The sequence below is a fragment of the Pseudorasbora parva genome, chromosome 17, assembly GCF_024679245.1.
Source record: "Pseudorasbora parva isolate DD20220531a chromosome 17, ASM2467924v1, whole genome shotgun sequence".
Lineage (NCBI taxonomy): Eukaryota > Metazoa > Chordata > Actinopteri > Cypriniformes > Gobionidae > Pseudorasbora > Pseudorasbora parva.
Window position 1 is genome coordinate 22,310,226 of NC_090188.1, and position 12,655 is coordinate 22,322,880.

The 12,655-nt window shown below is 38.3% G+C and overlaps 1 long non-coding RNA gene across 1 annotated transcript in view; it reads left to right on the plus strand.

Moving 5' to 3' along the window:
• LOC137044616 (uncharacterized) overlaps positions 1 to 12,439 on the plus strand; it is a 47,686-nt gene extending 35,247 nt beyond the window's left edge. Inside the window, exon 3 of the long non-coding RNA XR_010898619.1 lies at positions 11,942 to 12,439. This is a non-coding gene — a long non-coding RNA (uncharacterized lncRNA). The remainder of the gene's footprint in view (positions 1 to 11,941) is intronic.
• The last annotated feature ends 216 nt before the right edge of the window (positions 12,440 to 12,655 follow it).

Consider the following 12,655-nt stretch of genomic DNA (forward strand, 5'->3'; position numbering starts at 1 on the left):
TAAATTCAAAGCAAGTTTAAATGAAATTTAAATAAGCCTGTAAGGAAAATCAAATAAAAGAAAGCCAATCAAAAATCTTATCCTATAACGATTAATCTCTAAGTGGGAGTTATCCAAATAAAAGAATTAATCAGAAAGGGAGTAGTGATTTAGTGTTGCGCTGACTTAACAGGGTATAACCACACGGTGGCGTCCTTCCTTCCAATTGGACTGTGTGACTTAAACCTAATTTCACTTTGAGTTAGAGGAAGTTATGTTTCTTTTTAAACTTCAAATTCGAATAAGGGTGTTTAATCAGCGAGAAAGGAGACTTGGTTGTTGTTAGAAAAATTGTATAAATGAAACTGTGTACAACAGTAAGCAATAAACAATTTATAGGCTCAAACTTATTTTGTTAAGGCAGAATCAAATGACGGAGAGTGAAACTATCCGAATTTATCCACACGATGGCGCTATTGCGCCCGCCCTAGACTAGAGTTAGTTAGGCGGAAATGCTCACCAGATGGCTTTGTCTGGTTCTAGAGTCGCCCTCTGGCGGGTTGCAAGCGGCGTTGCAATTCTTGAGTCGCCCTCTGGCGGTTTGCAAGCGGCGTTGCAATTTCTGAGTCGCCTTCGCGTTTTGCAAGCGGCGTTGCAATTCTTGAGTCGCCCTCTGGCGGTTTGCAAGCGGCGTTGCAATTTCTGGGTCGCCCTGGCGTTCTGCGCTTTACTGGCTCTTGCAAATCATTTACAAATGACTCAACGAAACGGGTGAAAAACAGGAATTTATCTTCTGCCTATTCACGCATTTTACATGGACTCCAATAGACATTTATCAATATGGCTGACGGTTTTCAGCATCTCTGATTCAAATGTTTTAGGTCTCAGGTCTTTGGTTAGCTAAGCCAGACTTAAACCAGGAGTTATCGTTTATCTTAACGATATAATAATTATTCTGAGGCCCCTTATATTGTACAGGAGAGTCTCGTCCTGTCCCAATCTTCCGCACAGATAGAAACTTTTTGTAGTTCAGATCAAGCGGGATAACGCAACGTACGTGTCTACAGACATCATCAAAATCTCATTATTTTGATGGAACACATAATATATTGCTCGAGTCAAATGTATGGGTTTCCTACAATACATTTGTTTGGAAATCACGCGGATAAAACCTATTGCGCCTACGGCTGCAGGGGGTTTCGGAGATCACGCGGATTTTCGTACCGTTCATATTTTTATTAATATAATCCGGCTACTTCAACATTTCTCAGCATCTGTTTATGCTTGGGTTCGCCTTGCGCGTACCGTTCAATTCACAAAACAACACCAAAACAAAACGAAACAAAAACGCGCGTGCAGGTTATTAATACCTCAAAAATACACAATGAATAGAATATGAATATCATTCACACATACACAAACGTTTGAAACTTGCCCGATATTTCTCCACCATATACATGTAACAACAACGACTAATGAGTTTAATGTCTCGGGGAATAATTAACTCAAAAGGGATTTAATATTCAATATTCATGAATTTATGAATATGATTTGCCAGTTGTTCATTACGTATTAAAATTTTCCGATAGGGAAAATCGTTTAATTAAATACAAGTAACCCTTTATGGAATTGCTTGAAATTATCCTACTAAGTTTGTCCTGCAAATTAGTTATAGACTTTTCAAATCAATTCTCAATAAAGGGATTACTGCTTTACGAGCGCATAAGAAACATTAACTTTACTGATCAGGATAAGTTCAATATTTCAAATGGTCATACAGTTTACTTTACTAACATAGTAGCATAAGCAGTTAGGTAACGTTTAGATCGCAAGTTTCATTGACTTTGTGTATGTGGCAGAATAACAGATTCAACTCATTAAATGTCTTTTGAAGGTTTAATAAACACAGACTAAAAATAACACTACAATTCACACAGAAAGTACATACTAAATATGCATCAAGAGAGTAGAAGTCTAGATATTAACGAAATAATACATAAAAGAGAATAATGAATAGACTGAAGTTAGAGAGAGATAAAAGAGAGAGAGAGAGACAAAGAGAGAGGGAGAGAGAGAGACAAAGAGAGTGGGGGAGGGTAAGAAACAGCTTTCCTTCAGTTCAACCAAATACGACCTTCACGGAGTTAATTTATCCCAACGGGAGAATAACACACCCTCTTTACAGCAGTAAGAAATAGAATACTTGCATTCTTTTTGGTTTCGTTTTGGCTTCTCGCTTGTGTGCATGTGTGTCTGCGTGTCCGGCGGTCCGGCGGTCCGGCGGTCCTTTCCGAGGTTGGGAGGGAAGCGGCTGTTTGCTTTAGCGATGCTTCGTGTTCTTGAAGATCGGATTGTAGAAGAGAAGATTTTTGGAAGAGATGAGGCCTGCTTGGAGGGCCTGCATTGGTGGCATGGCTTAAGTGCCAGCCCCGATGACGTGTTGGTTCAGCCAGAGAGAGAAGAGAGAGAGGAAGAGGAAGTCTTCACTGGTCTTTTAAGGTCTGGAAATAGTCCCACCCTCCAGGGTTAGACTTAACCAATGAGAGTGTTGGGATTTCCCGGCGGGAAATTCCTCAGCAGAATTTATTGCCCTTTGTTTGAAAGTTCGACTCAGTGGGTCTCTGAGTCTTCATACTATAATTAATGCAACAAACACACACTGCATTTTCTGAATAAGTGATATACATGGAAGTGTAAGTCGTGAAGTGAGCATTAATTTGATAGGAGACATGACATATATGAGGTTATCTGAACTAGTACTTTGTTAAGACACAGACAAAAAGATGCAAAATACCATACAGAAGAAACATTTTACAAAACAATTATGTGTTTACATATAATGTCCTGGGGTGCATGTTCATCTATAGATGGTTTGTCTATAATTTGAGGCAAAAGCTCTGTGTCTTAAGCTCTTTGTGTATAAGACTTTCTCCACATTCTTTCCGGTCGTAAAACATCTTATCAGATGGTTTCCAGGGTAGCTGTTGTGTTGGGGGAAGGTATGCTAGTGAGCACAACTTTCAAAACATATTTGTTAAATGTAACTGGCGATTGTGTGTTTGATTCGCCCGAGTCGCTACACTGAATAAATTCATAGTTTTTGATATTTTTGGACCAAAATGTATTTTGAATGCTTCAAGAGATTCTAATCAACCAACTGATGTCACATATGGACTACTGTGATGATGTTTTTATTCCCTTTCTGGACATGGACAGTAAAGTGTTCATTGACTGCATATGCTCTGGGACTAAAATATAAGATATCTTAAACTGTGTAAAGGTCATACGGGTGTGGAACGACATTTGGGTGATTCATTAATGACATCAATTTCATTTTTGGGTGAACCCTTTAAGTATTACAATATTGTGTGTGTGTGTGTGTGTGTGTGTGTGTGTGTGTGTGTGTGTGTGTTTACATACAGGAATATTAGAATAAGCATATTTTGGAACTAAAATGTTTTAAAATATAAGGGTGGATCTCCTACAGTGGTTCAGGCTGCAGGGTTGCCGAATGACTAAAGAAACATTATCAGCAAGATGATAGAAAACTGTACATTTCTTGTCTATTACCACCCACTGCAACTTACACCAATGTTGGAAATACAAGCACAGTTACAATAGAAAAATATGTGAGAGAGCGTTGCTTTAATGTGACTATATTGTATTGCAACAGATAAACACTTCAAAGTCAATACCAAATCAAAACTAGTAAGCAAATGATTTATAATTGAAAGAATTTAATGAAAAAATCTGGTTATGGTTATACTTAAAATAGTTACAAAATAGATGTATGAGATGATCAAAACTTAAAAACGTATGCAATTAATCGTACCCAGCATGTATAGAATGTTACCAGAGAGAGAGAGAGAGAGAGAGAGAGAGAGAGAGAGAGAGAGAGAGAGAGAGAAGAAGAGAGCAAAGAGAAGGCCCCCAAGATCAGAAAGAGCCAGAGAATAAAAGAGACAGCAACAGTTACAATCTTATTTTATCTATTCCTTGACCATGTGACTGAAACCCTAATTTGAGACATTCAAACTGACCAATCAGACCCAACTTCCCCCACTGTACTACAGGTGTGGCACCCATTTGGCCTACAGGCCTTCAGTATCTCATTGTCTTTAGGAATTCCAAATGGCCCTTCTGATAAGAGAGACAGGGTTGAAAACAGTAAAACAAATATCTTTGTTCAATCTCAAATATTAAATATCTTTGATTACTTTCAGTTCTTTCAAAAACATGCTTATTCCAGTAATAAATTAATGTGCCAGTGGTGTTATGGCTGCTATCAAAATAATAAATTAAATTTCTTTTTAAAATAAAGTAGAAAACAGTTTTAAATTACAGTAATATTTCACAATGTTACTGTTTATGCATGCTTTTAAAAACATTCAAAAATCTTTATTCCAAACACTTACATACCAGTGATTTAACCGCTACAAATATCATTGAATTTGTGAGTTTAATGGATTTTTAAATAAATCATTCAGCCAGTTTGAACTGAACTTGAGAACTGGATCAGCCTGATTCAAGAATGAATCATTCAAACTGTTTTTTTTGTTCATTAACCAGGTAATTTAAAAGAATGATTCATTCACAAATCAGACAATGATCAGCATCGAGGACTAAAAAAAACTATCCATTTTATAATAAATTATGCACTGTTTTGGTCTGGTTGCTTAGTCAAGATGATAATGTCTATGATAATGGTTACATCTGAATCACAATCGTCTTACGCAGCTGTGAAAAAGCCAAGCTTAATTATGCCTGCTTTGACCCATCTCACCGCCTATTATCATAGTATACAATTTTAAGTATTTACACCACCTCTGATCAGCATTAAGCAGTCTGTGTAAAGAAACCTTTAGTCGAATCTGAAATCATTTAGCATATTATGTATTATGTTACATTTCCCAGGTATTCTGTTGTAAAACAACCAATATGACAATTGTATTACTTCTGCACAGGCAATGAGTTTTTATTAAATTATTACCTCAATATGATTGTTTTGTCACCGTTGAGGAATAGACCATTCCTTGATATGTACTGCCCCATCAATACAATGTACACCAGGGATCCAACTCTGTGCCATGTCAGTGTCTTCAAAGAAGTCACATACTATCTGAACACGTGGGTTTTGCCTTTGAGTGCAAATGTGTTTGCAGTTGGGTCTGAATTAGAGGAGTGCATTGTAGTGTTGATCAGAGTGCTGTCATAAGCTTCAAGCCATTCTTATCTCCTTTCTGCAGCATGGCTTACAGTGCCTTCATTTGGATCACTAGCAAAACAAAACTGGGCAAAACAGAAGCAGGAATTAGTCTGTTTTCTTTTTATTCCCCTTGTTGTGTTCTCTCAAGTGTTGTTTCATAATGCATGGAGTTAGTGTTCAGTAATGTATAGAGTTTGATTGTGCTGGAAGCATTCTGTTATGCCTGCACCAATCTATTGGTTCATTGGGTCTGGAAAAACGAAATAGGCTAAGTTAAAGATGTGATAAGTTGATGCAACTCTCCAAACATAACGCCCCTGTGTTCAGAAATGCTAACATCTGGCACAGTGAATAATTCCGGGAGGTTCAAGAGAAGCTTTTGTCTGGCTGTCACTGGACCAAGCTCAATCTTTTAAGACTGAACATTGGTCTGGGGAGTCTGCTCTGTATTTTCTACTGCACAAGAGGCGTGATAAATGGGCATAGTTCAAATAACTCTGTATGCAGTTGGATAGTCCTTCAAGCAATCACACCACAAGAGGCGCGACATTCATCAACAGGCATCGATCCATCCTTCTCTATCCGTCATTGTGTTAAACCCACCAATAGCGCGCCAGGTGGATAAACCAGTCTGTGATTGGTTCCCACAAATGTGAAACCGAATGTACTGACTTCCAGACTGAGCTGCAGGGCGAAACCAACTCGCCGGCAGATCAGGCTGGGTTTACCCAGACTACAGAAGCTTGCAAGTCTAGCTTTCTGGCTGGTGTGCATCTTTGAGGATTACCTTATTAGATTAATGATATTCAGATGACACATTCGAGAGCGAGCTCAGCTTGCTGCCAGTAAAGCAACTGGATCAAGAAAACCCACGCAGACATTTCTTTAAACAGAGGCAAAGTGTCACAAAATAATTAGAGCAGTGCTTCCCGGTCCCTCGCGAGGACCAGCGTGACTGCAACGTGGTGCGGCGCTCACCTTGTTTTCGGAGAACGCGATCTGAAACGACTCTTGCGAGGGTGAGCGCTTCGGCACCGGTGCAGATGGTCTCGGGGCCATGTGTGCCAATGGGAAATTTAATTGCGCTGCATTTAAAAGTATCTGTTTTAATAGCAGGGTTCTGGAGTTTCCCGCTGGCGCGTTTTAATTAGTTTGAATACATTAGACTCCTGTTGGAGCTCTACCTGCCAGGATTGATCACCGGACTGGGAGTACACAGGGGCCATTTGCATTCACATCTGTTGGCCCCATAGATTGAAGCAGTTACACACTCTGCGATTCAGTGCTTCTCTTTATCAGCAGCCGGTAAAAATGGAAACCTATCGCCTGATGGATTACTGCACTTTTAAGGGTGTGAAAGTGTCTGAAAGCAGGAAAATCACACACTGAGTGGTTTTCAGGAGCGTGTGGAAAGGTTAAATCCATGAATCGCACTTTTTCTTTTGTTTCTCATTATTCTGTCAGATTTATTGGTGCGATGATGTACCTTTTCTTCTAAATTAGATCTTAAATAATTGTTCTGTGATTACAGCAATGACAAAGAGATTCCGTTTCGTATAAGGCTGGTTTATTTCTTTCAGCACACACATATGCTGTTGATATGCAAGGTTACCTAATCCAGATGTTCCCTAAACCAGCTTTTTCCTCTTTCACAATCATAACTTGGGTTCGTAGAATACAATTCGATTTAAGCAAAACAGCCTCACAGTTACTTGTCTCCACCAGTTAAAAAGGTGCACTTAAAGCTCCCTTTAGGACCATGGATGTATCAGTCAGAAAAAAACAAGCTGACTTAGGTCTAATTTGTGTTATGAAAGAAAGAGTGAGAAAATCTCAATTTAAAAAGTCCTGCACCATGAGCCCTCAGGCTCCCGTTGGCACACGCTTCGTAGCCATCAGGACTAAAGAAGCTGAAACAGTGTTTTCCCCTGCTGCTTCAATATCAGGATTCTCTATGTGTCTGTAATGGTACCAAAGGCTACTATCAAGGAATGATTTCTATGCAGATGAAAGTGTAATTACACAAGGGATCAGGCGATTACACGACTTCTTTAGCCGAAGTAGAAGTTTCTAGTGTTTTAAAAGTTATTAAAAGTGCTGTAAGTGATGTTAAATCATCTGGAACCAAACTTAGCCACTGAAGCACAAGTACATAATGACCAGGGTTGCCAGGTCTGTACCCCAAAATAGCCCAATGTGATTTTCTCCATCGTGTGGCCCGAATTCTCCACTGCATTTGTACTTTTGGCAGAGTTTTTGGGGTTAGGCAAAATCACAGTGGAAATCAACCCGCGGAAAAGTTTTGTGTGACAACTTTAAATCCTAATTCTGCAGGAAAACCACAGACTTGGCAACAGTGACCATGCCCTCATAAGCCCCTGCTGGCAGATGTTGTGTGCATTATCTGGCACACAAAAATAATCTTTATTGACAGCCATTCAAAGAAAATTTTCAGTAAATGTTAATTATATTATTTAATTGGAATGATTTGGAATTAGTTAATAATTTGTTAAACTGGTGGAAATCAGCACTTCATCTGAGTGTTGTCAAAGTTGACAAAAGCAACAATAGCATTCAAGCGTGACAAACTGACTTAAGAAGCTGAAATAATGCACTAACTTGAATGATTCGTTTCAGTTACCACTTTCCTGTTCTGCCTGGTGAGTGTCCAAAATCTCTGACAGGAAGAAAACGCATCAAAGTCATCTTGCTGACAAAAAAGCCTGACCGCAGCCTGTCAGATATATTTTTGCAGTTTATTTATTTCAAGATGTTTAAGGACACCTAATTCTGTGATTGTCTATCTGACAGATTAAGGGATATTGTCTGAGTAGCATTCTATAAAACTAATTTATGACACCTTTAAGGCAGATTTTTATAACAAATTGCCTTAAAAAAATATATTTTTTTTTTATTTAACTATCAAACTAAAATGTGCAAGGGTTTAAACACGGTAGAGGTCATTTTTAGGATGGTTATTGTTATTTGTCAGTCTTTTTTTTTATTTATTATTTCTATATAAACATTGGATTGACATTAACTTTACAACAAACTTCACCACAACAGGCAAGTCCAGATCATACAACATTAACCACAATTTACGTTCATTGTTGTACAAAAAGAAAAACTCTTATTCACTTTTCTATTTCTTTAACAGAATAATAAATTAAAAAAACATGTTTTTAATAAATGATGATAATTTACAAAATGTGAATTGTGAACTATCCCTTTAAGTTAATCTTTAAGTTAAAGGGATAGTTCACCCAAAAATGTAAATTCTGTCATCATTTACTCCAAAAATTTACTCCAGTTCCAAATCTTTATAAATGTCTTTGTTTTGTTGAACACAAAGATAGTTTGAAGAATGTGGGAAACTGAACAGTTCTGGAGCACCATTGACTTCTATTTGTTTCCTACTATGGAAGTCAATGGTGCCCCATCTGCTTGGTTACAAACTTTCTTCTTCATATTTTCTTTTATGTTCACCAAGAAATTCACACAGTTTTAAACAACCTGAAAGTGAGTAAATGATACATTTTCATTTTTGGGTCCGTTTATGGCAACTGTAGAAACATGGCTGTGTAAAATGGTGATTTCACTGTAAGGGGACACACGGTGTATGTCGATAGAAACAGCTCATTCTAAGGTAATAAAAACAGTTCATTATGTGAAAACATAGCATTTCTGTCAATAGATCCTTATAAATACTACACACTGCACCTTTAATGCCACAGGTTGTAGTTGAGCAGTTAAAAAAAGATTTTTACTTTGCTTCCTGTCTGCTTTAACACATTGACTACCTGATGGTGAGTAGACATGATACATTGAGATCTCTATCTAGAATTTGAAATAAAGCGTACATAAAACCGTGAGAAATATACCTTTATTTATGATCAGTCATCAATCAGTGTGCAGTAATGGAAAACAGATGAGAAAATGTGGCAGGAATATTATTATTAACCCGTTGCCAAGGAGAGAACTGAATGTGTAAGAGACTGAGCGTGTGTCCTGTAACAACCAGAGCCTTTCTGAGCTTACTAGTAAAAGCAGATGTGCACCTGAGAGCCTGCCAAAGATATGTGATGTAACAGGTTGAGCTGTGAAGACCCTCCTTGAATCTCTTCCCACTGGTTCCCCAAAGGCTGAGTGCAGTTTAGGGGCTCCAAACCTGAACAGACTGCAAGGAGGAGTTCTGACTACTTCATTCTAATACCACCACATGACACACTGTTGCTGTGGAAACGTGTGCGGGGTATTGGGAAGGGCGCCCTGTGCGTTTTTTTGGATGCTTAGAAGTCCCATGTGCTCTCTTTAATGATGCTTTTTGTTCCAGTTGCATTTTACTAATTCATAATTTATTAATTCCTTAAAGCTATTCACAGTTATTTTTTAATCCAATATTTTTTTAAACATTAAACTTAGGCTATTATTCATAATATACGTATACCTTTCACCAATAGCGGGCAACAGCTAATACAACTCCAGAGTCCTTATTTAGGGAAAAGCCAAGTTGTGTGATCATTATGTCTAACTAATCTCAATGTCATTCAGAGCCGAGGCATGTTTGTGAATGAACAATGAGGACGAGACCAGACCGAATGATACAAGGCCGTTGGCAAAGCATGAATAAAACAATACGTTTTACAAAATCGTGCATTAAAAAAATACCATCTCATTAATTATTTCACAATGCATTGCCTAATAATTCAACATCGCTGTGTTATTTCGAGGGAAATATATATTTAAAAAACTATTTGAACATTTAAAAATACACATTTAGTTTCATTATTAATCTAGGAAATGTTTATTTATTCATGTTCATTATTAATGTTCATCATTTACATGCAAAATGTTATTTTTATAATGTTTTTAAAAGATGTCTCTTATGTTCATCAAGGCTGCATTTATTTGGAAAAAAACAACAATAATAGTGTGAAATATTATTAAAATAACTATTTTTAATTTATTTTGAAACTGTTTAAAAATGTATTGCTATGATGGCAAAGCTGAATTTTCAGCATCATTACTCCAGTCTTTAGTGTCACATATTTCTAATATGCTGATTTGTTGCTTTAAGAAACATTTATTTTTATTTTCAATGTTGAAATACACTTTATTGCCAAAAGTTTTGCGACGTCTGCCTTTACATGCACATGCACTTATTATGACATCCTGGAGTTGGCCCATCCTTTGCAGCTATAACAGCTTCAACTCTTGGGAAGGCTTTCTACAAGAGTGTGTTTTGTCTGACCATTCTTCTCAAAGCGCATTTGTGAGGTCAGGCACTGATATTGGATGAGAAGGCCTGGCTCACAGTCTCCGCTCTAATTCATCCTAAAGGTGTTCTATTGGGTTGAGGTCAGGACTCAAGTCAAGTTCCTCCACACCAAATTCACTAATCCATGTCTTTATGGAGCTTGCTTTGTGCACTGGTGCTCAGTCATGTTGGAACAGGAAGGAGCCATCCCCAAACTGTTCCCACAAAAAGTTGGGAGCATGAAATTGTCCAAAATGTAATGGTATGCTGAAGCATTAACAGTTCATTTCACTGGAACTGAGGGACCTAGCCCAACCCCTGAAAAACTGCCCACGCCATAACCCCCCCTCCACCAAACACTTGGCAGCAATGCAGTCCTGGCAACCACCAAACCCAGACTTGTCCGTCGGATTGCCAGACAGAGAAGCGTGATACGTCACTCCAGAGAACACGTCTCCACTGCTCTAGAGTCCAGTGGCGGCTTTCTTTACACAATTGCATCCGACGCTTTGCATTTCACGACACTCTCAGAAAAAAAGGTACAGTGCTGTCACTGGGGCGGTACCCTAAGGTACAAATGTGAAAAAGTACATCTTTGTACCTTACTCACCCCTACATGGTATATACCAGTGATTTTAAGAGTGCAAATTAGTATCTTAAAGGTACATAGTAGGACCTTAAATGTACATATTAGTACCTTTTCGGTTTTGTACCTTAGGGTACCGCCCGAGTGACAGAAATGTACCTTTTTTTCTGACAGTGTAGGTGATGTAAGGCTTGGATGCTGCTGCTCAACCATGAAAACCCATTCCATAAAGCTATCTGCTCACTGTCCTTGAGCTTATCCGAAGGCCACACAAAGTTTGGAGGTCTTTAGCTATTGACTTACAACTTCTGTGCACTGCACCTCAGCATGTGCTGACCCTGCACCGTGATTTTACATGGCCTACGTCTTTATGGCTGATTTGCTGTTGTTCCCAATTGCTTTCACTTTGTTGTAATACCCCTAGCAATTGACTTTACAATTGTAATACAATTTTAGTAGTAAGGAAATTTCACAAATGGATTTATTGCACAGGTGCCAACCAACCAAGCTTTTATTTGAAATATAAATCTTTTAGAACATAATATATCGTTTTACTGTCACTTATGATACATTTAATGCATCCTTGCTAATTAAAAGTATGAAATCTAAAAATGGACCAGATATTAACATTAACAAAATAATAAGTGATCTTTTACCAGCTCATCTCCAGGTGTATTTTTGAAGCAAAGTTCACACAGCAGGTAACGTTCCTCTAACTGTAAACATGTCCCGCTAGCATTTGACAACCAGAAAGTGTCCATATAATGTCTATACATAGTTTTTTTGCTTTTCTAATATTGCTATTGCATTGTATTATAAAGCAGACATCACACAAAGAGGAACCAGAAACTAGGTTGTGTTTCTATTTTCTTAATGTATTACTTTCTCTTGAAAGCCTACGTCTCTGTTTCAGACCCTTGAAGTTATGGTAAAGGAACTGAAAGACTCGGAGAGCCCTGAGGGTGATTTGTTGTTAAGGAAACCAGGCAGGAGCGTGTTACAAGGCATCAGTTCACTCCGAGCCGCCTGTCCTCTGCTGCGCGCAATAGAAGAGCGGGTAATGGATCAGACCGGGGCCCAGGAGACCTCTGCCTGAATCAAACCGTTCAATACGTGCCAACACAGGCTCCTCTGCCTCCAAGCAGCAAACAGAGGAAAGAGCTGTATAGACAGACACCTGATTTAAAACTTCAGCTCTGCACATATACACTCACCCTTGGATGTATTAGCATATAACTTAGACATATTCTTTTACTCAGAAAAAAACCCTCACCTTTGGACTGGCCTGATTGATTTGCTGTGTTTGTGTATAAGAGGTTGCTGTGCTAACATGGTTTTGTTCCTTAGCCACAGAGCTTTCGTATCCGTCACTGTCCTGTTAAGACTGCCTGCAAATTAGTCTCTGCCTGCTTTTCTTTCCTGGATGCAAAATAAAGGAGTTACAAATGATGAAGTGCAGATGTACACAGAAGCGTGTTTGCCCTCTTTAGGACTAATTTAAGTCCTCCCTGAATTTGATTACCACTAAGTAGATTGATAACTGTTGGAATATCAGCGCGGTTAACTAATCCACTCTTAGACATAGAGCTACATTGAAAGCAGTTTTTTACTTGCTTTTTTGCAAACA